At 38.8% G+C, this 22,831-nt stretch overlaps 1 protein-coding gene and 1 long non-coding RNA gene across 2 annotated transcripts in view; one reads left to right on the top strand and one right to left on the bottom strand.

Moving 5' to 3' along the window:
• Positions 1-22,831, top strand: part of CNTNAP2 (contactin associated protein 2) — a 793,259-nt gene that overhangs the window by 148,388 nt on the left and 622,040 nt on the right. The gene's annotated exons all lie outside the window — the stretch shown is intronic.
• On the bottom strand, positions 676-6,832 carry LOC109366537. Its single transcript, XR_002112858.1, has 4 exons — positions 6,767-6,832; positions 5,729-5,834; positions 5,259-5,390; positions 676-2,000 (listed from the first exon to the last, which is right to left on the bottom strand). It is a non-coding gene; the product is annotated as an uncharacterized LOC109366537 (long non-coding RNA).

The following is a 22,831-nucleotide window of genomic DNA, read 5'->3' as shown; positions in this document are numbered from 1 at the left end:
TTCAACAACATAAAAGAGTTTAATTTGACAGTATGTTTTCTTCAAGTTACAGTTATTGAGAAAGTTAAAAAAAATCTTTTGAAAGTAAATGAAAAAAGAATACAATACTTAGTAGGAGATTTTAATTTGGGATATTCCTTTCCTTCCATTGAATAGTGTTCCCTATGCTCCTTTTAGAGAATTTTCTGGTTCAAAAGATTCAGCCTGTTGAAATCATACAAGTAAAGTTGTAATGGATAACCAGCTCTATTTGTGATTGCCATTCATTATACTCTATTCAACTCTATTGGAATTAGTATATGAGAACTTCTACTGAAATGCTCAAGTTTGCTCATTTTTCCCCAAAGCTGTGGTTTTCACATTTGTGAGAGTTCCTGTTGGTATTATTTCAAGCTCAAGGAAGACACAGCAAGCAGACAGTGTTATCTACTACTTCTGTAATGCATACCTGTTTTTCTCTAATCAACTAAAGAGTCCTTATTTGTAGTGAGAAATGGGGAAAGTGAGAAAGTAAAAGAGTCTTTGGGTTTTTTTGACTTAATTATAGCTAGCTTCCTCGGTAGTGATTTGGGTTAGGAAATTCATTTTGACCAAGATTCCGCTTTGTTAATCTAGTTAATTCATACTTTCTTTAAAAAAAAAATAAAAAAATTGCCACGTGAGATGTGCATTGTGTATTAATATGTCCTGTGTCATTCTTTTTTCTAGGAAAAATTCAGATATGCAAAATATTTCTAGCAGGATCATGTCAAAGAAAGCACTTCTTTATAAGCCTGATGTAAGGAACATGAAAGTATGCTGTTTTAAGCCATTCATTTTACCAAACACAGAAAACAGAAGAGCTCACATAATATATTTGTAAAGGGAAATACATGAGGGTTGTGAAAGTAATGCCTACTATTTCATTACGGTGACTGTCTCGCTCCAATTATAGGAGGGAGAGGAAGTTCTTTTTGATACATGTATACCCAACGGTGAGATCAAGACTCAAATGTCAAATGTTTGCCCGACCGGTTTATTACACATCCTAGTACTTTAGAGAGATAGGGAAGGGAAGATGGATGATAGAAAAAGATAGGAAATAAAAGCAAGGAGTCTTTGTAGAAAGCAAGAGAGATAGTCACCACCAAGGTTTTCAGTGTTGCTCCTACTTTTTCTGTTGATTTCAGGAACTTGTCCAATCACCCCAAGGGATTCTTTCCTAAGAGGTCTTTTTCTCTTAGGGAATTCCTCCATCAAATGTTTCTTTTCTTTGGGAGTTTTTCTCCAAAGTCCTTAGGGGGGACCTTTTCCCCCCACTTTTCAGTATCTTTCCTTTTTCTTCTTCTTTTCTCTGTTAGTGTGACATGACACACCTGGTCCAACAGATAAGCCAGTGGGGAGTGGTGCCTTGGTTGCCATGCACAAGCATTATTGCCTTTTGCAGTGGTCAGCTCCTTCAAGTCGCACCTCTTAAAAACGCTGCTTGTCACAGTTCTGCTTATCTTCACAATCATGAAAAGAAGTATTGTGGCATGGTGACAGTAACCACTTTTTCCCCTAGATAATTCGCAGTTATCAGTTAGAGTCTTATCACCAAAAAGGCCTTACAAAGCAAGCTTTGAGCCAGAAAAGAGGTGTTCACAAAACCATCTTTCTCAGTGACCATCGTCAGAGCCAGATGTTGTTGGTACGGCACTATATGTTGAATGTTCTCACCAATATTCCATTAAATTTTGTTGCCATGCAACAACATATGGCAGCAGAGGGCCATAGTCTGACAGAATGGCATCTGACAGGGAAGTGCAGATAATGCAAAGATGTGCAATTGAATTCCTCTATGCAAAAATAAATTGCACCCACTGACATCCATCAAAGCTTGCTGAATGTTTATGGAGATCAGTAAGTGTGTGTTAGCACAGCGAGGTGGTGGCTGATGTGCCTCAGCAATGATGATGGCAACAGTGGTCCTCTGTTGGTGCAGATTTTCACAAGCATGTCTTGAAGACTCTTGTTTATCTCTGGCAAAAAATACATTGTTAGTGTTGGTGACAATGTTGAAAAATAGTGCTTTCTATCTACACATATGACCTACAAATGGATCTGTTTCCTCATTGTTTTGAGAGTGGATTAGAAGTTTTAACTGAAACCTTCTGTTTTTCTGTTGTTTGTGAAATGTGAAGACATTGATTGTGTGACTGAATACTCTGTTAAAAATAAAATATAATAGAGTTAGTTAATATACCACTAAAGGGTGTCAGTGTTGTGAAAATGAGTACTAAATCAAAGAGAAAGCCACTAGTATAATGCTGTTGGCACTGAAACTTGACATTGCTTGCCCTTTCTGCAGCTGCATAGAGTCAGTGTCAATTACACATGCTCATTCACTCTCATTGTAGAGTGCTTACTCTCTTGAAAGCTCTCTTGAAAGGTGACATTAAGGATGGAGAGTAGGAAAAAAAGACAAGTGATTGTTTTGCTCTAAGCTAAGTTTAATGCTGAGAATGTATATTCAAAATGACAGTAGGGGAAAACATGTACTTGCAGTTCTAGCTGTAAGTTTCCTGACTGGTACATATCAGTGCTTAGTGCTGGTAGCTGTCATTGACTTCAAGTATCCTATTTATTGTGCTATCTGGAACTAATTAATTTGGATTTCAAGTTTTGACCTTAGTTCACCAGTCTTACTTCACTGATTTTCTTCTCCATAGCAGTAGATAATAGGTGGCCTACAGTTTCCTCACAAGGGAAGTGGAGAGGCAGGCTCTGTTCTCTCTCCAGTGACAGTGATAAGACCCAAAGGAATGGCATGGTGCTGTGTCAGGCAAGGGTCAAGTCAAGTGATAGGAATAGTTCTTTTCACCAGAGGGTGGTTGAGCTTCTCCCCAGTCCTGTGCAGAAACAGGAGTTGATCTCAATAACCCTTGTGGACCCCTTTCAACTTGGGATAGTCTATGATTCTGTGAAAGTGAAATGCCAAGTCCTGCATCTTTGGAGGAATAATCCCATGCACCTGTACATGCTAGAGGATGACCATCTGTAAGGAAGTTTGCAGGAGGCCCTGGGTGGACAAGCACCTGAGCAGCACTGTGCCCTTTTGTTACTACATGGGTGATAAAACTCTGGAAAGGATTTCCTAGGGTTGATACGGGATCTGCATCCTTGGACATCTTCAAGACCTGACTAAATTCTGTGGAACCTGCTCTACCTCATTCTGCTTTGGGCAGAAGCACTGGACCTTGACAGAGGAAAGGTATTCCATTATTCTTTGATTCAGTGAATATATATGATCTGGCACCTAAGAGCAAGTTCTGGGTAAAATTGAGCAAAAGGTGCTGGTTGAATCAGTAAAAATACTTGCTTTTTCCTCTATTGAAAAATGATGAATCAACACAGATGATTTTTAGAATTATATCAGAGGATATTTGGGAGGAAAAACAAAAATGTCCGCTGTTGAAAGCTCTTATTCCAACTAGATTAATGCCTGTACAAAACCAGGAGAATTTGTTTTACAGTTTAAAATACTCTGAACTGACTAGCATCTTCTAACTCCACTATTAAGAGTGCTCCAATTTTTACATGACAGGAAGTTGCTCTTCTAAATAAGATGGATTTTTTTAATTACAATTACTTTCAATTTTGAGTGGTATAATTTGTCAACATATGATCTCATATTTCATGATTTTGAAATCTGCCTAATTCTAATTTTTCCACTTTAAAGGAAAAAGGTCCAAGAAAATGTGTGTCCACAAAACAATGACGTGACAGATTTCAATATCTCTAAGCAATTAGTTAAGTTACGCTTGTCTCTCTCATTAAAAGCACTGTTAGACATACAGATGCAAAAGATGATTGTGGCAAGTGATCTTTCAGGTAATTCTTGATAATGATAAATATGGTTGTCATTTCAATTGACCACTGTTCATCGTTTCTTAAATATCCATCCATCTACGTGAGCTGACTAGACAATAAATTGTGTGGAAATCATTAGGATAATTTAAAGAAAAGAATTTCCACAGTTTAACTAGCTGCAGAATGTTTTCTTTGTTTCAATGTGGTGAGATCTTTTTCATTCTCTTCTGTGATTGATGAAAAAAAAAAAACTATACTTCAGGCTTCCTTTTCTCCTTTGTTTCTTTGTGTATTTCTTCCTATTTCAGGCTTCTTTGGGAAAGAAAGTGTACAATCAATGTACTAAGCAGAAAACTGTAAATCTGTGTAAAGGCCTGTACACTGCCTGCAGTCTCTGTTCATGCTAGCCTTTCATTTTAGCGACAAAAGTGAACTGAAAGGTTGGTGGGACCACTAATCATAACATAAGACTGTATTATATACACCTTCCTTTCTGTAAATGTATACATTTTGCCAAGTAAAAGCCTGCAGTATTTGGGTTATTCGTCAGTATTTTTTTTTTTTTTTTTTGGTCATATTAGTTTTACCCTGAACTTAAGCCATAACTGGAAATGTTAATGTTGGAAAGGAAAAAAAAAATCTGTGAATTATGGAATTTTTTTTTTCCCAATAAATTATTTTGAAGAAATGTTGGATAGTCACTTGGCTTCTCTTCAGTGTTTCTATTATATCAGAAGAGTAAACAGATGCAAAGAACAGAGTGCAATGCTATGGTTTTTACTGAATGCCTTAGTAATACCACCAGTACTGGAGAGGTAGGATGGTAGTATGGCAAAATTCCAAGTCTGAGGGCAAATTCACTGAAAAGCATCCACTAAGTTTAATGTGTACATCGCTTATGTAGTGCTAATGGCATTACCATAATGGTGATTCATTTGCTGCCTGGTTGTGCAACTGAAGGAGAAGACAGAAACATTAAGAAGCATCTAAGAATGTGAAAGGGAGATCAGATGGTACAGTCATTCCTTGAAATAGAATTATAGAATCACCAAGTTTGGAAAAGACTTTCAAGATCATCCACTCCAATTGTCCACCTATCACAAAATTTCTCACTTAAAGCATGTCCCTCAGTACATCATCTAAACATTTCTTGGGTACCTCCAGGACAGTGATTCCACCACCTCCCTGGGCAGCCCATTCCAGCTCCTGACCACTCTTTGAGAGTGAAAGCTTTTCCTAACGTGCTACTTGAATCTCCCCTGGTGTAACCTGAAGTCATTCCTTCTAGTCCTATCACATCCCTGCAAGAGTCTTCTAGGGGACCCCCCTGTTCTCTTGCAGAGAAGCAGAAGGAGGACACCTGGGATACAAGGTAAAATGGAGATATATTCCTGTTCAAGGTAGCAGGAGACACCTATACTACTCACCTTCCCAGGTGCCCTTATACGTCCGGTATGAGGCTCTGGAACATGAAGGACCAGTACAAAAAGAAATTGAAGAAATCCCATCCAGAGGGCTGTCTAGGATGAGGCAGTCACACCCACATACCAAGGTAGCCTCTGTCAAGGAATATAGAAGGGTGATTGTCATATGAGTTTCTCTTCTGAGAGGAGCTAATGCCTAGATAAGCTGATTGGACCCTATACACAGGGAAGCGTACTATCTCACCAGAACCCATACCAGGGACATTACTAGAATGATTCCTAGTCTGATGTAGCCCTCTGATTATTGCCTGCTCCAAGTATTCCAGGTAGGCAGTAATGAGGTTGTGAGGAGAAGCCTGAGGGCTGACTTCAGGGCATTAGGGCAGTAAGTTTATTGAGTGGGAACTTAGATGATGTTTTCTCCCACCCGTTCAGAAGCAGGCAAAGATATCGAGAGAAGCAGGAAGACCCACCTGATCAAGATGTGGTTAAATGGTTGGTGCCATCAGAGGAATTTTTGTTTTTGATCACAGGAGAGTTTATTTGGCATCAGGTCACTTAAAAGCAGATGAGATTCACCTAAATCAAAGGAGGAAGAGGATTCCAGACCAGGAGTTATCTGGGCTCATTGACAGGGCTTTAAGCTACATTTTAAAAGGGAGTAGAGTGATAGTGAGATCTAAAATATCTATATCATCCCTGCACATGAGATAGTGTGGGATGGTGTAGATAATTTAGAGGGAAAAGATGCTAGAAGGGGCCCCTAATCTGCTGCACTCTTGAAATCTTATAGTGATGAAGGCATCAGGAAGATTAAAGGTAAATACTTCATAGGAATTAAGGAATTCTCTACCAATAATATAAGATCAACTGCCCAGCTGAAGTGCCTCTACACCAACACACTCAGTTCAGAAAATAAACATGAGGAGCTGGAAACCACCATGCTATTGGAAAACCATGATATAGTTAAAATAAAATAATTAAAATAATAATAGGAAAATAATGTGAAGAGCTGCCCCTGAAAAATGACAATGAGCAAGTTGAAAGCCTACAAGTTAGATTTAGAGACTGGGGCAATAAAGGGAGCCTTATGATTGGTGTCTACTACAGGCTGCATGATCAAGTGGAGCCAATTGGTGAAGCCTTGTTCCCTCACTTACAGGTGTAACAAATATAGATACTCATCCTGCTGGGGAGACTTCAACTACCCTGACATCTGCTGGAAAAATAGCATAGTGAGCTGTAGGCAAATCAGAAGGCTTGTGGAACTTGTCAGGAATAACTTCCTGAGTCAGGTAACAGCCCCACCAGAGAGATACAATACCAGACTCATCACCAGAACTAGTGAACTGATTGGTGACATCAATATTGGAGGCTACCTGGCCTGTAGTGACCATGCATAGCAATGGGACAGATCAGTACGATGGGAAAGGCATTACAATGAAGCTGTGATGACAAAAGGACTAGCACAATAGAGAGGTGCTATAAAGAAAGGGAAGATGATTGCTCACCCGAATCAGAAGATTCCAGGTTCACAGGGGAAAGCTTCAGAAAGGAACAACCTCCAGGAAGAGATCTTTTTTCAGTGGCAGTCAGCCCTTAAATGAGGTATATCAGAGGTGGAGCCAAGCTCCACCCCTTCCAGTCGCACAGGTGAATTTCTTTCCCCAGGTTCTCACTCAGTGGTTCAGGATGTGACTCAACAGTTCTCATACACCATGCTATGGTGAAGTTCATACTCCCATGGGATATCAGACAGGAAAAGAGTTAAATCAGGAGACTCTACTTCAGAAATCCAATTTCCAACTTTTCAGGGAGTTATTCAACAAAATCCCCAGAGAATCTGTCCTCAAGGACAACAGAGTGATGCAGAGCTGGCAGATCTTTTAAGGAATCTTTCTTTAGGTCATAAGGACACTCCATTCCCTGGTGTAGGAAGTCAGGAAAGGAAGGCGAGACACCAACATGACTGAACTGAAACCTGTTGGTAAAAGTGAAGAGCAAGAAAAAATGAACAGGCATTGGAAGCAGGAACAGGTAACCTGGGAGGATTATACATATATGCTTCTAGACTGTGTAGGGTTGGGGTCAGGAAGGCTAAGGCCCAGATGGAACTAGACTGGCAAGAGGTACAAAGAATTATAAGAAAGGCTTCTGTAGGTACATCAACTAGAAGAGGGAAGCCCAGGAGAGTGTATCCTCCCAGGTGAGTAATACAGTAACAACAGACCAGTTGATGGATGTGGTACTCAACAACTTTTTTGCCTCAGTCTTCATTAGTGACTGTTCTTCACCTAACCCTTTAGAGGAGGGATTGTAAAGTGGAAACTAGGGGAACAACATCCCTCTCAGTGTAAGCGGAGATCAGATTTGCAACCACGTGGGGGATTTAAACTTCTATTAGTCTATGGATTCCAATGAGATACACCCCAGAGTCCTCAGGAATGTAGTTGCCAAGGCATTCTTGATGTTTTCTGAAAAATCCAGGCAGTCATGTGAAATCCCTGGTGACTGGAGAAAAGGCAATATTGGACCCATTTCAAAGAAGTGTAAGAAGGATGACCAGGGAAAATCCCAGCCTGTCAGTTTCATCTCCGTGCTAGGGAAGATCATGGAGCAGATCATCCTGGAAGCTATGCTAAGTCATATGGAAGACAGGATGATATTGGATAAACATCATGACTTCACCAAGAACAGGTCCTGCCTGACCAACCTAATATCTTTTTATGATGGTGTAACTGTGTCAGCGGACAAAGGAAAGAGCCATTCACGTCATCTATCTGGACTTCAGTAAAGCATTTGGCACAGTTTCCAATAACTTACTTCTCTTCAATTGAAAACATATGGATTTGACAGGTGGACTATTCGATGAAGAAAGAACTGTTTGCAAAATTGTACCCGGAGAGTGGTGTACAATGGCTCAAAGTCCAGATAGAGATCAGTGACAAGTGGTGTCCCTCCTGTATCAGTACTTGGAACTGTGCTCTCAAATATTGTCATCAATGACATCAGTGTGGGATCAAGTGCACCTTCAGCAAGTTTGCATATGATACCAAGGTGTGTAATACAGTCAACACACCTGAGGGATAGGATGTCATCCAGCAGGTCCTAGAAAGGCTCAAGTAGGGGACCAAGGTGAATTTCATGAGGTTTAACAGATCCAATTGTAAGGTGTTACACCTCAATTACTGCAACACCCACTAACAATACAAGCCAGGGGATGAAAAGACAGAGCACAGTCTTGGGGGTACTGGTGGATAGGAAGCTGGACATTAGCCAGCAATGTACTCTCACAGCTCAGAAAGCCAACCATTTTCTGGGCTTCATCAAAAGAAGTGTAGTCAACAGGTTGAGGAAGGTGATCTAGTCCCTCTACTCTGTGCTGGTGAGACCTCACCTGTAGAATTGGGTCTAGAAACGGAGTCCTCAGTACAAGAGAGATGTGGACCTGTGAGAGTGCATCTGCAGGAGAATCACAGAAATGATCCAAGGAATGGAACATCTCCCCTATGAAAACAGGCTGAAAGATTCAGGACTCTGTGGGAATACAAAAACGACTATTCAGAGCAGCAGCTGTGGAGCAAGATAAACAGCATGAGAAAGCAATACTGGGAAACAGGACATCTTGAGAAGAGGAGAAAAGCAAGTCAAATAAGCTGCTTGATGGCCGCATGATGATTATTCTGATTGGAGAAAGAACGTGTCGCTAGGAATGACTCATGATTCTGATTGGACAAGTGCCTACATGCACAGTTAAGGAGTGTTTGTGCAATGTTTTGTTGACATGCAAAGGTGGGTGGGGAAGTTATAAGAGAAAACTTGTGAATGCATGTAAGCAGTGTTAGAGCCTGTCATAAATGATTTGGATCATTCACATCTGAGTCCCTGCCTCACTGTCACAGGGCTCCTCAGCCTAGAGGAGAGAAAGCTCCAGGGAGACTTTTCACAGTGTTTCACTGTCTAAAGGGGAGTTGTAGAAAAGAAGGGGACAGACACTTTAGCAGGGTGTGTTGTAATGGGACAAGAAGAAATGGTTTCTAATTAGAAGAGGGGAGATTTAGATTAGATATAAGGAAGAAGTTCTTTAGTATAAGGGTGATGAAACACTGGAACAGTTTGCCCAGAGATGTGGTGAATGATCCATTCTTGGAGACATTCAAGAGCAGCCTGGATGAGGATCTGAGCAACCTGATTTTGTTGTAGACATCCCCGATCACTGCAAGGGAGTTGAGCTAGATAACCCTGAATGACCCCTTCCAACTCAAATGGTTTTTTACACTATGATTCCATAATAATATCTTTCCTCTACCTTCCATCTTCTGGAAATAAGTTGCTAAAAAATAGTCTTTACTAAATATATCACTGGGCATCTTCTACACAGTGTGTCTACAACTTGTAGCATGATTTAATCTTTTTTGCATGACAATCAAGACTTCACTAATTCTTTTACCCTTCTGAATTCATCCATGTATAATACTAGGCTTTACTCACTTTTTTTTTTCTTCAGTGAAACTGTTGTGTAGTGATGATCAAGGGATTGCAGCCCTCTGATTTCGAGCTGTATTAAAGACTCTTGCACAATACACTGTTGTTCATTTACTATCAGAATGTGTTTATACCTCTTTGAGTGCATTCTGAAATTTTTGACTTTCCTTGGTTTCATGCTTTGACACCAAATAAAACATATTTCTTCTGATGAAAATACCCTCAGGGTTCAGTAATTTTCTGGGTTTTATTCTTCCAGAACGTACTGTCTTCCTTTTTTTAAAAAATTTATTGTTGTCTTTACTGTTGATAGACGTTTTGCTTTATGATTTTTGAATAGCATATTTCATTTAACAAAGCATCCTAATTAGCATGTTCTCCATTTACGTGCTCCAGTAACCCTTTAATTTAGACTCCCTTCACAAACTGTTATTACAGATAGGCAGAACTGTCATAAATTAGAAATTTCAGAAATTCTGAAAGAGTACTTTCTCTTCAAATTTGAAAGGAGCCAGTATTCTAAATGTCTGTTGTAAGTTTATAAATTTTATTAAATCTCTTAGCTAGCAGTTGTAATTAAATAAAGTCCTTAGAGTTTAGAGAAAGAATAAATAACAAGTTGATGAAACTAATTTTTATAAAGTAAGCACTAGGATATTTGTCATTAACATATAGTCATGATCAGCTTAAGATCGCTTGGATGATCTTAAATAATTATTAAAGCAAAGATGGTGATTAAGCAAACTAGCTGATTAAATACAGAAGAGACAGAAAGCTGTATTTAGGGATAGAAAGGTATAGTTTGGAATTATAAATCCAGAGAAGATGTAGTAGGAAACTGTGCCTGGTTAGAGAAGATAAATAAAAGAGAGCTAGACTACTTCAATGAAAAACAGCTGGAGAAGAGCAGGCAGTTTGGGACTAAAGCTATTGACAAACATTTTGAGACTGAAGTTTAAGATCTTGGGCAGCTGGAAAAGTAGATAGCTGATGATGAGCAGACTGCTGAGGATGCTTGATGGTAGAATCAGAGAAGAATGATTTAGAAATAGGAAGAGCAGGGTGGAATTGTGGTGAGTACATAGAAAAGTTGTGTTCACTGTAGTTCACTTACTTTCTGGTCTATAAATGGAACAATAAATTTCAGACTTGGTATCCCTCTGCTGTCAGAACCGCATCACAGGCGTTCTTTGATTCTGCATTCCTTGTGCTATATTTTCAGCAGATACACTTGCTTTGAGGACGGAAAATTGTATAGCGGAGTTCTATAGATGCTTTTGGCCAATTTTTTATTTGTAAAAAGAAAAACATTCCCAATCACTGTGTATTTCAGTGACTGGCTGCATCACAGTACTTGATGTGCACTTGCAAATGTGTTTGCATGTTCTTTTTTTTGTGTGTGTTTTTTTGGTTTTTGTTTTGTTTTGTTTTGTTTTTGTTTTTTGAGATAAAGCTGTCATTTTGGCGAAAATTCCTACAGACTTAAAATGTGTGGTCATTTTTAAACAGTTATCTTTATTGTTAAAGATAGTTATTTTATTAATAATCATGTTATTGTTATTATAATCATGTTCTCAACTGTCCAAAGGAACTCTTCTACAAATTTGAACAAGTGTCATTCTATGAAAGATTAAGAGGGGGCTGATGTCATAGGATACATCGTCTTCTTTGAAAGTCATTAGGCAGTGAATGGGATGGTGGATTTTTACTAGATCTACTGCCCCAAGGATTCTGTTCTTGCCTTTATTTTTGTTTGTAATATCAGGAAGTTAACAGTACTTCTCAGAAGTGGTTGATACACATTTTTCTCATTTTTCAGAGTAACAACCTGGTATTTGTGTGGAAATATCTTGCAGAAAAACTTAACAGTAATTACATAAGCCAATGGGAATGCTAGTTTGAATGGATAAAGTACCCTACCATAATGACATTCTAAAAAGTCTTTTGTTAGAGTTGTCAAGCTTGGTCCAAATTTTTTTTTTTTTAGTTGCCTGTGTCTCAGTCAAATTTAAAAAAATGGGATGATATTGTATTTCATTTTACTGCCATTTTAAAGTTCTATGAAGCACCTCTTTGTTCCGATAAACGCTGTAGAAAACTAAAACCAAATGAACAAATGTAATAGGTTCACTATAGGTTTTAGCAGTTTGCAGCAAATATTGAATTTCCAATTATTAATAAAATTTCATTTATTACATGTACTGAATGGTCAAGGTTTTTAGGAAGGAAGAAAAAGGCAGTTATTTAGGAAAGGCATTATATTTATACACACGGGAAGTGACTGAGTAGAATACTTCTTACAACTTTGCATATAGAGTTATAAGATCATGTTCTTTTAGCTTTGTAAAGCTTCATCTGTGTTCATGAAGTTCTTATATGCATATTGGTAAACAGCTGTAAAATGAAGTAATGGTTTAGATGTGGATGAATCATGGCCAAGGTGAGGGAAGAATTATCATCATCTGTGATCTTTTCCTCTACTTTTTCACTCATCTGTCGTGATGAAATAATATATGAATATGAATATTACTAGCTTGAATGCCATCTAAAAAATTGAAAACCTTGCTGCTATATTAGAATCCTTTGGATTCCTTTTGGTTGGAAGGGACTGTTAAAGGTAATCTACTTCAACTCCCCTGCAATGAACAGGGACATTTACAGCAAGATCAGGTTGCCCAGAGCCTCATCCAGCATGGCCTTGAAAGTCTCCAAAGACTTGGGGTTATTTAGATCCACCACTTCTCTGTGCAACTTGTTCCAGTGCCTCACCACCCTCACTGTAAAAAACTTTCCTCATATCTATCTCCTAAAACCTCTTTAAGCTTGAAACTATTCCCCCTTGTCCTATCACAGCAGGCTTGCTACAGTCTGTCCCCTTCTTTCCTATAGTGAAATGCCACCATTCACTTTGGAACCTTCTCTTCTCCAGGATGAACAGCCCCAGCTCTTTCAGCCTGCTCTCGTAGGAGAGGTGTTCCATCACGTTGATCATTATTCTTCTAGTAAAACTTCAGGTACTGGCTCTTGTTATGTGGCACTCAGCTTATAGTCATACTATGAACTAAATCTCTCTGTATGATCATAGTGTCTATTCCTAATGCTATTCATTATTGCCTTCCTTAGAGATTTGCTTAAGTGGAGCAGAGGTCTTTAAAAGTGCTCCTGTCAAAAAGACAGAAATGATGGCACTAGATTTGTAACTGTTACACTGATTTTTTCAGTGAGACATGTTACATTAACCATTACTGTAACAGTGGTAAGAATTATCTTGCTGGACACTCAGATTGCTGTGATTGTCTGTCAGTGATATGTCTGGCATATCATTCTTACAAATCAGTTTCCTCCAACAGATTTATTTTTCCAGAAAGTATGTTCAATTATTTTTTTTTTAAGTAGTGAAGAACAAAAGGAAATTGAAATATTGAAGTGAGCAGTTGAAAAGAAGCTAATGAGAGTTCTTCTCTTAGTCATTAACTCTGGGTGCATAATGTCCCTCTTGTGGGTTTCACAGATCTTGTTTACATTAGAAGTTTATATTGGAGATGCAGCTAAATCATCAATAGAACAATACCATTTACATAACCAAAGCCAATGCTTTCTCTAGACAACTAATAATGCTCACAATAAACAGCACTGAAATTTAGTGTACATTCCATCTTATAAATTCTAATTCTCTTTTCTTTTTCATAAACATTCTTTAAAGCAAAATCTCTCAAGTTCATTTTTTTCTAAACATGTGATATATTTCTTAACTTGTTTTGTCTTTATTTCTTTCTCTTTTTTCCTGTGATTTCTTTCAATTTCTACATCTTGCTTTGGTCATTGATGCCTATCATCTTAAATTGAGTTGTGGCCAAACGGAAATTCTTGCTTTCCTTCCTTCCATTTTCTGGCACAGTTCTTTGCTGTTTTCTAACCCATGCCTTAAAAGTCTGCTTTTTACCCATTCTGTAAGAAGAACTGCATGATTCTTCAAATGAGAATTCCTTCTCTTCTCCAGGTTGAACAAGCCCAGTTCCTTCATAGGAGAGATGATCCAGCCTTCTGACCATCTTTGCAGCAATCCTTTGAACCAGTTCAAAAACATTCACGTCTTTCTTGTGCCTTGGCCACAAACTTGTATGCAGTACTCCAGATGGGGCCTCACCTAGGGAGAGTAGAGGGGGCCAGTCACCTCCACACAGAATAAATGGTATCCACTGACTTTAGTTGACACTTGCTGAATGTTTGTGGAGACCAACTAGTAGATGTCAGCAAAGTGAAAGTTGGACTGTGACTGCAAGGGCAACATTTTCCTAGCAATGAGAAAATACACAACAGCTGTGAAACAGTGGGTCACCTCTTCTGGTGTACATTTTTACAAGTGTGGCATGTAGGCTTTTGTTCATTGCTGGTGAAAATGGCATTAATGCTCGTGACTACGTTGAAAAATAGTGTTATGCTGCTGAGAATTTTCTCTATCAAAAATTTTATTGTCTGTTCTTTGTATTTATTGTATTTTCGATAGAAATTAATGGGATGTATTACATTCAGAGCAACCTACATACACTACATACATTGTTATCATTACTTATTTTTTCATTTTCATTTTCTGTTCTAGTTAATAGTTTTTTGTATTTTTGTTTTTGTTTTATCTCAACCAATGTGATCTATTTTGTTCCTCCAACTGTGGGAGGAATGAGCAAATGGCTGTGTGATGCTCAGCTGCCTGTCAGGTTAATCCCTGACAACATTAATATTATTCTTTCTAATACTGGGGGAGAATCGAGTTGCTAAATAATTTGAAATAAAAAACTTCATGCATTTCTATCATATATGCTATAAAAACTGATGCTAAAAACAATTAAAAATTGAAAGAAAACATTTTCTTCTTGTGCAGAATAGTATTTGTTACCTGGTAAGTTTCCTATCTATCTGCAGAAAATAAATTTAGCTTGGATCACTTCAGTTTAATCTACCAGGAAAGCAGTTTCATCAGTGTTGGTAGAACTGTGGCTTCTAAGAGAACTTTAACTATGAAAATTGAAATAGGTTATAAAAATATGTTTTCTGATACTTGGTATTGGCATTTTTCATTAGCAAAATATTGAGCAACAAAGTAATATTTTTTTTTATATAGAATTTTTATGTAGAATCCCCAGTGCATCTTCTCAGAGGGTTGATCTCCCATGGTCCCAGCCAGGATGAACACACTAGAGCACATTATCCTCTGGAACGCCAATAGAATGCCAAAAAGAAGAATGCAAAAGTGAAGCTCACAGCTGAGTTTTACAAGTACTTGATCATGTGTGGTAAAAGCTGTACTACTGTTCTTAAGGTTACCATCCATCTCCTCTTTATCGTCCAGAAATAGTGGATGGGTAGAAGAGGAGAACAGTTCAGCCATCTATCCAGTACCTCCCAGTCAAAACAGTAGTTTCTTTTGCCTCACAGCAAATTAGGATCAAATAAATAGACAAAAAAAGTAGTTTAATGGAACTGCCAAAAGGCTACTTTTATCAGATAACTACTGCACTTGTGCTCTTCGACTGACTGCAGATTGACTGACATAAAATGATGTACTGGAAGTCTGAGTGCTACATAGTACCAGAAACCCATTTCATTAGTCATTTACGCTGTAATGGCTTGGAGGATATGATTTACCAAATCTCTTAGTAGAATATCTAGAAGCAGAAAGCTGAGACTGCGTTGTCTGTGCCCAAATCTTAGATTTTATTTAGAAGACTAGAAGATAACTGGGAAGTAGGCAAATAGTTCTAGAAAATCAGGGTCTATACATTGTAAGTCAGCCTTATTTTGACCTTGCTTGTTTGAAGTACATGCAAGAATGGTCTGTCCCCGAGGTACCACTAATTACATAGAACATACACAGGTCCTAAAGAGAACCTGAAAATCCTGCAATGTGAAGAGATGAAAAAGCGTACAAGGCTTGGCTCTGAGTCATGTTTTCCTAGGCCACATATGGTCAAGAGCATGAAACATGAGGTGATTTATCTGTTCCCATTGTACGTAAGTCTAAAAATGCTATAGCAGAATTGAAAAGCGATTCAGAAATCCTGGACATTGATTTTTTTTTCTTTTGGTTTTTCAGCATGCTGGCAATCTCTTTGCTAACTATTTGATAGATTGGAACGTTTCATAGAAGGTTATTCTACCCCCCTCCAAGCCAATTCTTCTGTTCCTTGATTTGTGTCAGATTTACGTCTGTTTCTTTAGCAAGATAGTATAAAAATGTCTTTGGAGTCATTTAGAACATAACATCAACTTCAGAACACTGAGCAGAATGCAAAATGTATTATTTTGAATAAACAATCCAACAACCCTGTCTAGATTTTTAAATTCACCATATTCTTTTTTATTTCCTTCTGAGGATCTCTGACTTTGAATTGTTCTGTTCTTGGCCTAAGTATGTGCTTGCATATTAAGAGCTTTGATTGGGATAGATGAATAGCCCTATGTGTTTGCATTTTCCCTCCATTTTATTACATAGAGCAGAAGAAAAAAGTGCAAGGAGATTCTTAACTGAGTAATTTACCACATTTTTGCATCAAAATATAGCTCTTCTGAAATGCAACTCAAGCAAATAGCAGCAAATGTGAACAGAAAATCATGAGAACAAAAGGTGATTTCTTGCAGCTGCTTGGTAGTTAAGCTCAAATGACGAACAAACCTGAAGTGTACTCTAAAAAAGAACTGTAAAGAAAAGCCACATATTAATCATCTTTGTATAACAGTGCTAAGTAAGTTTGTTGTTTGACCACTGGAATCTGTTTTTTTCCTGTCAACATTGTAATACTAAGGATTACATAGTACTAAGAATCACAGGTGCATGAAACACCTAGTGACCTAAGAAAGTGCTTCTTCTTATTGAATTTCATACTCTTTTTACTCTTACAAATTTCTTCCTCAAATCATTATTGAACTTGCATATGAAATTAAGTCTATAATTGTTAGCTTCTTCTAAAAAAGTTAAAATTTTGCTTATGGAGGAGTGTGATGATGGAGGAAAGTACTTCTAACATAGGTTAGAAAGACATTTCTTTTGGATATTTGTTTTCTCTGAGCGACTTCTAGTTGCATATAGCATGACTTTGAAGGAATACTTGGAAACCTGATTTCCAAGTATCTACGTGGAACAGAGAGTGACAGGTTTTCTTAAATCTACAAAATCATTTTATATAAGTGCTTTCATGGTGGGTCATTGTTTCCACATTGAGATGCAGATGCTCGTCTTTCATGTTTGAAAATGTTCATCTCATAAGAACAATGTTGAATCTAAAACTCATTTGGAGGGTTAGTTTTTTGCTAAGTGAAGCACCAACTACAAGTACTAGAGGATGATAAATCTACGAGATTCTGCCTGTTCCATAGAAATGTATGCAGATTTGAAATATATTTCACTTTTTATTTTTATTTTTAAGTTTATTTTAACTCCCACCCCCAAGGAAAAAAAACAAAACAAAACAAAACAAAAGAACAGCTAGGCTAGCTCCATTTCTTTGTTCAGGAAATGTGGATATACATTCCAATTCAAGGTAATTTATCAACTAGGTTTATAACAGATGATTCATATTCAGTTCCTCTTACTTCATACTGAAGTATTGGGTACTAAAAATGCATTTAGGCTACTGTTTTCTAAAATGAAAGCTGGTCTGTCAAATTATAAAATTGAATTATCTGTTTATATATCAATAAAAAAATATTTCTAGGGTCTTTTTTTGTGTGTGTGTGAGAGTGCTTTCTAATAATTAACTGTACAATAAAAATACAACTGAAGTTTTACATCTTTTTCGTATTTTCAGACCTCCTTTCAAACAAATCAACCAAGAATATAAATCAATCTTAAACTTCTGCAGTAAAGTAAACTGAATGCTGGTTTGGACACCTATCCTTCAGAACTTGTATCTAATAATTCTTTTTCTGAGTGGCAAAGTTTTGAGGGCATTTGTATTACACTTGCATTCTCACTACTTATATGAGAGTTATTTGAAAAAAACACAGATCTGCTGAAGTCTTCAGAATTTCTTTCTCACATATTCTTATTCAGTAGAGTTCTCTTCACTGCAAAATGTTTTATAACCCATGGTCTTCTCCCTGGTCTCGTTCTACTTTGTTTACAATACTACTCTATTTACTTACTTTTTCTGCATTAGCAAAAAGCTTTGTCCAACAGGAGTAGATTTGTATAGCAAAGCAGTAGAATCTCAGGCTACAGTATTTGGTTTTAATCTGGGAGTTGTACTTTGAGCTTGCTCTAGTCTAATCCTGATGAGCAATATCAGATACCGAATAGAATTCATTAGATGTATTCAGGGACTACATCTTCCAGTTTTGCTTAATTTACGAGGCATCACAGAAGCATTCCCTGAGAAGGTTCATGGAGTTACTCTGGTAACTCTCAGAAAGCTGTTGAAGAATACAGATATTTCTGTTTTAAAATTTTAACATACTTTTATAAAAATGCTTTGAAATTTATCAAGATTTAGAGTCAGTTTGACTCTGTGTTTAATGTGCTTTACTATTTTTATGTCACTTTTACTACCAGTTCATTGAGTTGGAATTAATAAAGATTGAGAATACATCTAAAGCATACTTTGTTGCAAACTGCTTAAATTACTGCTCAGTTAATTTCATGTCCTATCTACCCACTACAGGATTTAACTGCATCACCTATGTCGTATCCAGTGATTATAAAGTCTGCAGTAAATATACTTAATATTTCCTAGTTAATGCAAACCCATAATTTCTTTGTCCAACTGGTCAATTACTCCTTTACTACTACCATAGTTTCCTTCCTTTCTTCCTTCCTTCCATTCATCCATTTGTTTGTAGGAGGTGTTTCTATGGGATGTATTTTTTGCAAACGCTCAGATCTATTAATATCACATAAGTGATAATAAATCCAATATGTAGCACACACACATGGGCTTCTTTTCTAGCTTTTCCCTTCTGCTACCTTTACATAATTTTTTTGTTTGTTTGTTTGTTTTGTGCTAACTGCTGTTTTTAAGCTGATAATGGGAGTTGGAAATACCCAGTGATAACCTTAACTATATGTTTCATGCTCTTTTGCAGCTCTGTCAAATGCAAACTATGTTTTATCTGAGATAGGACTGTTAAATCAGATTGACACGAACAAAGCCAAGCTGAGAAATTTGCTCAGCTGAATTTCTTTGAATGTGTTAGAAAATTCAAGTGCAACTTGCATATCATGTAATTGTAACTAGATAGATCTCCATATTTCTCCAGGGGTGGAATGATGAGTTTATCAGGTCTTCCTTAGCAAGTTGGTAACCGTTTTTTATGGTTACTTTTGGTTAATATCAATTTACCTTACGTGATTTTCCTTACTGATTTCCCTCCATTAGTCTCCCCATTCTTCAGCAGAGTACACTAATAAGTTTACTTTGTAGCTACAACCAGTTTACCATGGACTTATTTTAAAAATTGTTATTATGTACATCCTTTTTGAAACAGCAGTAGTGAGATTTGATGATTAAGAAAATTAATTCTTCTCCCTGAAAAGATTTGGTACGTGCTCAAATCCTATACATAAATTGTGATTTGGAGCAGTAATGTTTCATATAATTATATGGCCTAGTAAACCAACAGAGATTGGGAATCAATCACTACTCAGAATACTGTAGATATATAAGGGACTCTCAAATAGCACTCCTACAACCTCTTACATATATTTGTCAGTTCACATCAAGAAATTAGTTGTGTTGCCCTCCTAGCCTCCTTAAGAAAGATTCCTTGAGAGTCTTACATTACTGTTCATTAGAAAATATCTTCTGGTTTTCAGCTTCAGTTTTCTTGTGCCCACCTCATAACCTTTGGTTCTTATTTATTTGTCCACTACTTTCCCTTCTTAAGGATTCTCTATGTACTTCTAAAGAACAACAGCACTTCTTTTGTGGGGAGGACAAAGTGAAGCAGTTTTGTTCCTTTTTTTTTTTTTAATGATATTGGAAGGTTCATTCTTTGCCCATCCTTGGAGATTGCCTTCACATTTATTTTGGAGTGAGTTTTGTTTTTCTTTTTTTTCATGTGGATAATTGGAATCAGATGATGTTTTGGATGAAGTCTCTCCCATGCAAGAGTTTTGCTCAAAATAGGCTTTAATGTCTGTCCATTTATATTAAAACTCTTCTCCTGCTGCATCTTAAAATTTTCCCTTCTCCATAGTTGCATCATGCCAGTAAATAATAGTCAACCTGAAATAATAAATACAGTCATTTTTATCATTTTTAGCTGATGTACTCTCATTATATATTACGGATTCATGTTAATAGTCCCTTGGCCTTGTTCTTTTATGCCTCATTTCATTTACCTCAGAGAAGGTAATTTTTCCTGGGTAATATTTGACGCATCTACAACACAGGCAACCCCCATCCCAACCTACCTTAGTTCCCCAGGTGCTTCTCTGTAATAGGTTTGAAGCCCGGAAACCAGAGGGAGAGGTGAGTGAGAATGAGATTGGAGGACTCCCTCCAAGTTTGTCTAAGGTGAGGTGGTCAGCTCCATGCTTGAAAACTGCCTCCTCCAGAAAACAAGAAGCTGATAGTCATAGGTGTCTCCCTTCTGAGATGAATAGAGGGCCCAATATGTGAGCCTGACCCTACAAGTAGGGAGGTGTGCTGCCTCCCCAGGGCCCAGGTCAGGGATATCTCTAAAAAACTCCCCAGCCTGATCCACCTCTCTGATTACTATCCTTTATTGATAGTTCAAGGTGGCAGTGATGAGGTCACTGACAGAAGCCTAAAGACTATAAAAAATGATTTTAAGGAACTGGGGAGGTTAGTTGATGAAGCAGACATACAAGTAGTATTTGCCTGTATTCCTACAGTGTCAGGGAAGGACACCGAAATGACCAGGAAAACTCATCTTATAAACACATGGCTGAGAGGCTGGTGCAAACACAAGAATTTGGTGTTCTTTGATCATGGGATGGTCTACTCAGCACCTGGTCTGAGGTCTGCCGATGGATATCACCTGTCTCAAAGAGGGAAATGGATCCTTGCCCAGGAGCTGGCAGGACTTGTAGAGAGAGCTTTAAACTAGATGTGAAGGGGGAAGGGGATAAAACCAGGTCCACTAGTGATGAGCCTGGAGGAGCGGTAATGGGATTAGGGGTGAGAGGAGGGGCTCAGCTGAAGTGCATCTACACCCATGCACACAGCATGGGCAACAAACAAGTAGAGTTGGAAGCCATTGTGCAGCAGGCCAACTATGACCTAGTTGCCATTACAGAAACATGGTGGGACTGCTTCCATGTCTAAAGTGCTGCAATGGATAGCTACAAACTATTCAGCAAGGATAGGCAAGGAAGGAGGGGTGGCGGCGTGTCTCTCTATGTTAGAGAGTGCTTTGATGTTACTGAGCTTGTGGATGGAGATGATAAGGTTGAATCCCTATGGGTAAATATCAGGGGAAGGGCTGACAAGGCAGACATCCTGGTAGGAATCTGTTATAGACTACCAAACCAGGATGAAGAGAGAGATGAGGTGTTCAATGAGCAGCTGGCAGAAACTGCGCGATCACCAGTCCTTGTCCTCATGGGGGACTTCTGCTTCCCCGACATATGCTGGGAATATAACATAGAGTACAAAAACCAGTCTAGGAGGTTTCTGGAGTGTATGGATGATAACTTCTTGATGCAGCTGGTGAGAGAGTCTACGAGAGGAGCTGCCCCACTTGACCTGCTGTTCACAAACAGAGAAGGTCTGGTGGGAGATGTGGAGGTCGGGGGCTCTCTTGGACAGAGTGACCATGAAATGGTAGAGTTCTTGATTCTCAGTGGAACAGGAGGGGAAACAGCAGAACTCCTACCTTGGACTTCCAGAAGGTGGACTTTGAATTGTTCAGGAGGCTAGTAGGGGGAGTCCCTGGGATTGAGTCTTAGAGAGTAAAGGGGTCCAAGATGGCTGGTCGCACCTAAAGAGGGAAGTCTTAAGGGAGCAGGAGCAGGCTGTTCCCCTGAGCCACAAAATGAGCTGGTGGGAAAGAAGACTGGTGTGGATGAATAGGGAGATATTCTTGAGGCTCCAGGAGTAAAAGAGAATCTATCTCCTGTGGAAGAAGGGACAGGCAACTCAGAAAGAATACAAAGAAGTTGTTAAGATGTGCAGAGAGAAACTCAGAAAGGGAAAAGCCCAGCTTGAACTCAACCTGGCCACTGGGGTAAAGAGGAACAAGAAAGTCTTCTACAAATACATCAACAGTAAGAGGAGGATCAAGGAGAATCTCCATTTTCTACTGGATGAGGCTGGGAATGTGACCACTGAGGATAAGCAGAAGGCAGAGGTTCTGAATGCCTTCTTTATGTCTGTCTTTGAAGGTTAGACCAGTTATCCTCAGGGTACTCCACTTTCTGACCTGGTAGTCTCGGCTGGGGAGCAGGCTAAACTCCTCCACGATTCAGGATGAAACAGTGAGGGACCTACTACTCCAACTGGACTGCCGCAAGTCCATGGGGCCAGATAAGATTCACCCAAGAGTGCTGAGGGAACTGGCGGAGGTGATAGCCGAACTGCTTTCCACCATCTATCAGCACTCCTTATTGACTGGTGAGCTTCCTGAAGTCTGGAGGCCTGCCAATGTGACTTCCATCTACAGGAAGTGTCATAAGGAGGATCTGGGGAACTACAGGCCTGTTAGGCTGACCTCGGTGCCAGGGAAGGTTATGGAGCAGATTGTTTTGAGGGAGATCACATGGCATGTGCAGGACAACTGGAGCATCACTTGATGAGGGGATAGTGGCCACCCTCAGCAAGTTTGCTGATGATACGAAGTTGGGAGGATTGGCTGACACGCCTGAAGGCTGTGCTGCCATTCAGCGAGACCTGGACAGGCTGGAGAGCTGGGCAGTAAGAAACCAGATGAGGTTCAACACAAGCAAGTGTAGGGTCTTACACCTAGGGAGGAATAATTGCATGCACCAATACAGGCTGGGGGATGAGCTGCTGGAGAGGAGCTCTGCAGAGAGGGACCTGGGCGTCCTGGTGGACGACAGGTTGGCCATGAGCCAGCAGTGTGCCCTCGTGGCCAAAAAGGCCAATGGCATTCTGGGGTGCATTAAGAAGAGCGTG

This window comes from Meleagris gallopavo, chromosome 3, assembly GCF_000146605.3.
Source record: "Meleagris gallopavo isolate NT-WF06-2002-E0010 breed Aviagen turkey brand Nicholas breeding stock chromosome 3, Turkey_5.1, whole genome shotgun sequence".
NCBI classification, from domain to species: Eukaryota; Metazoa; Chordata; class Aves; order Galliformes; family Phasianidae; genus Meleagris; species Meleagris gallopavo.
Note: the sequence above shows the minus strand (reverse complement) of the source record. Positions and strands in the feature narration are given on the sequence as shown.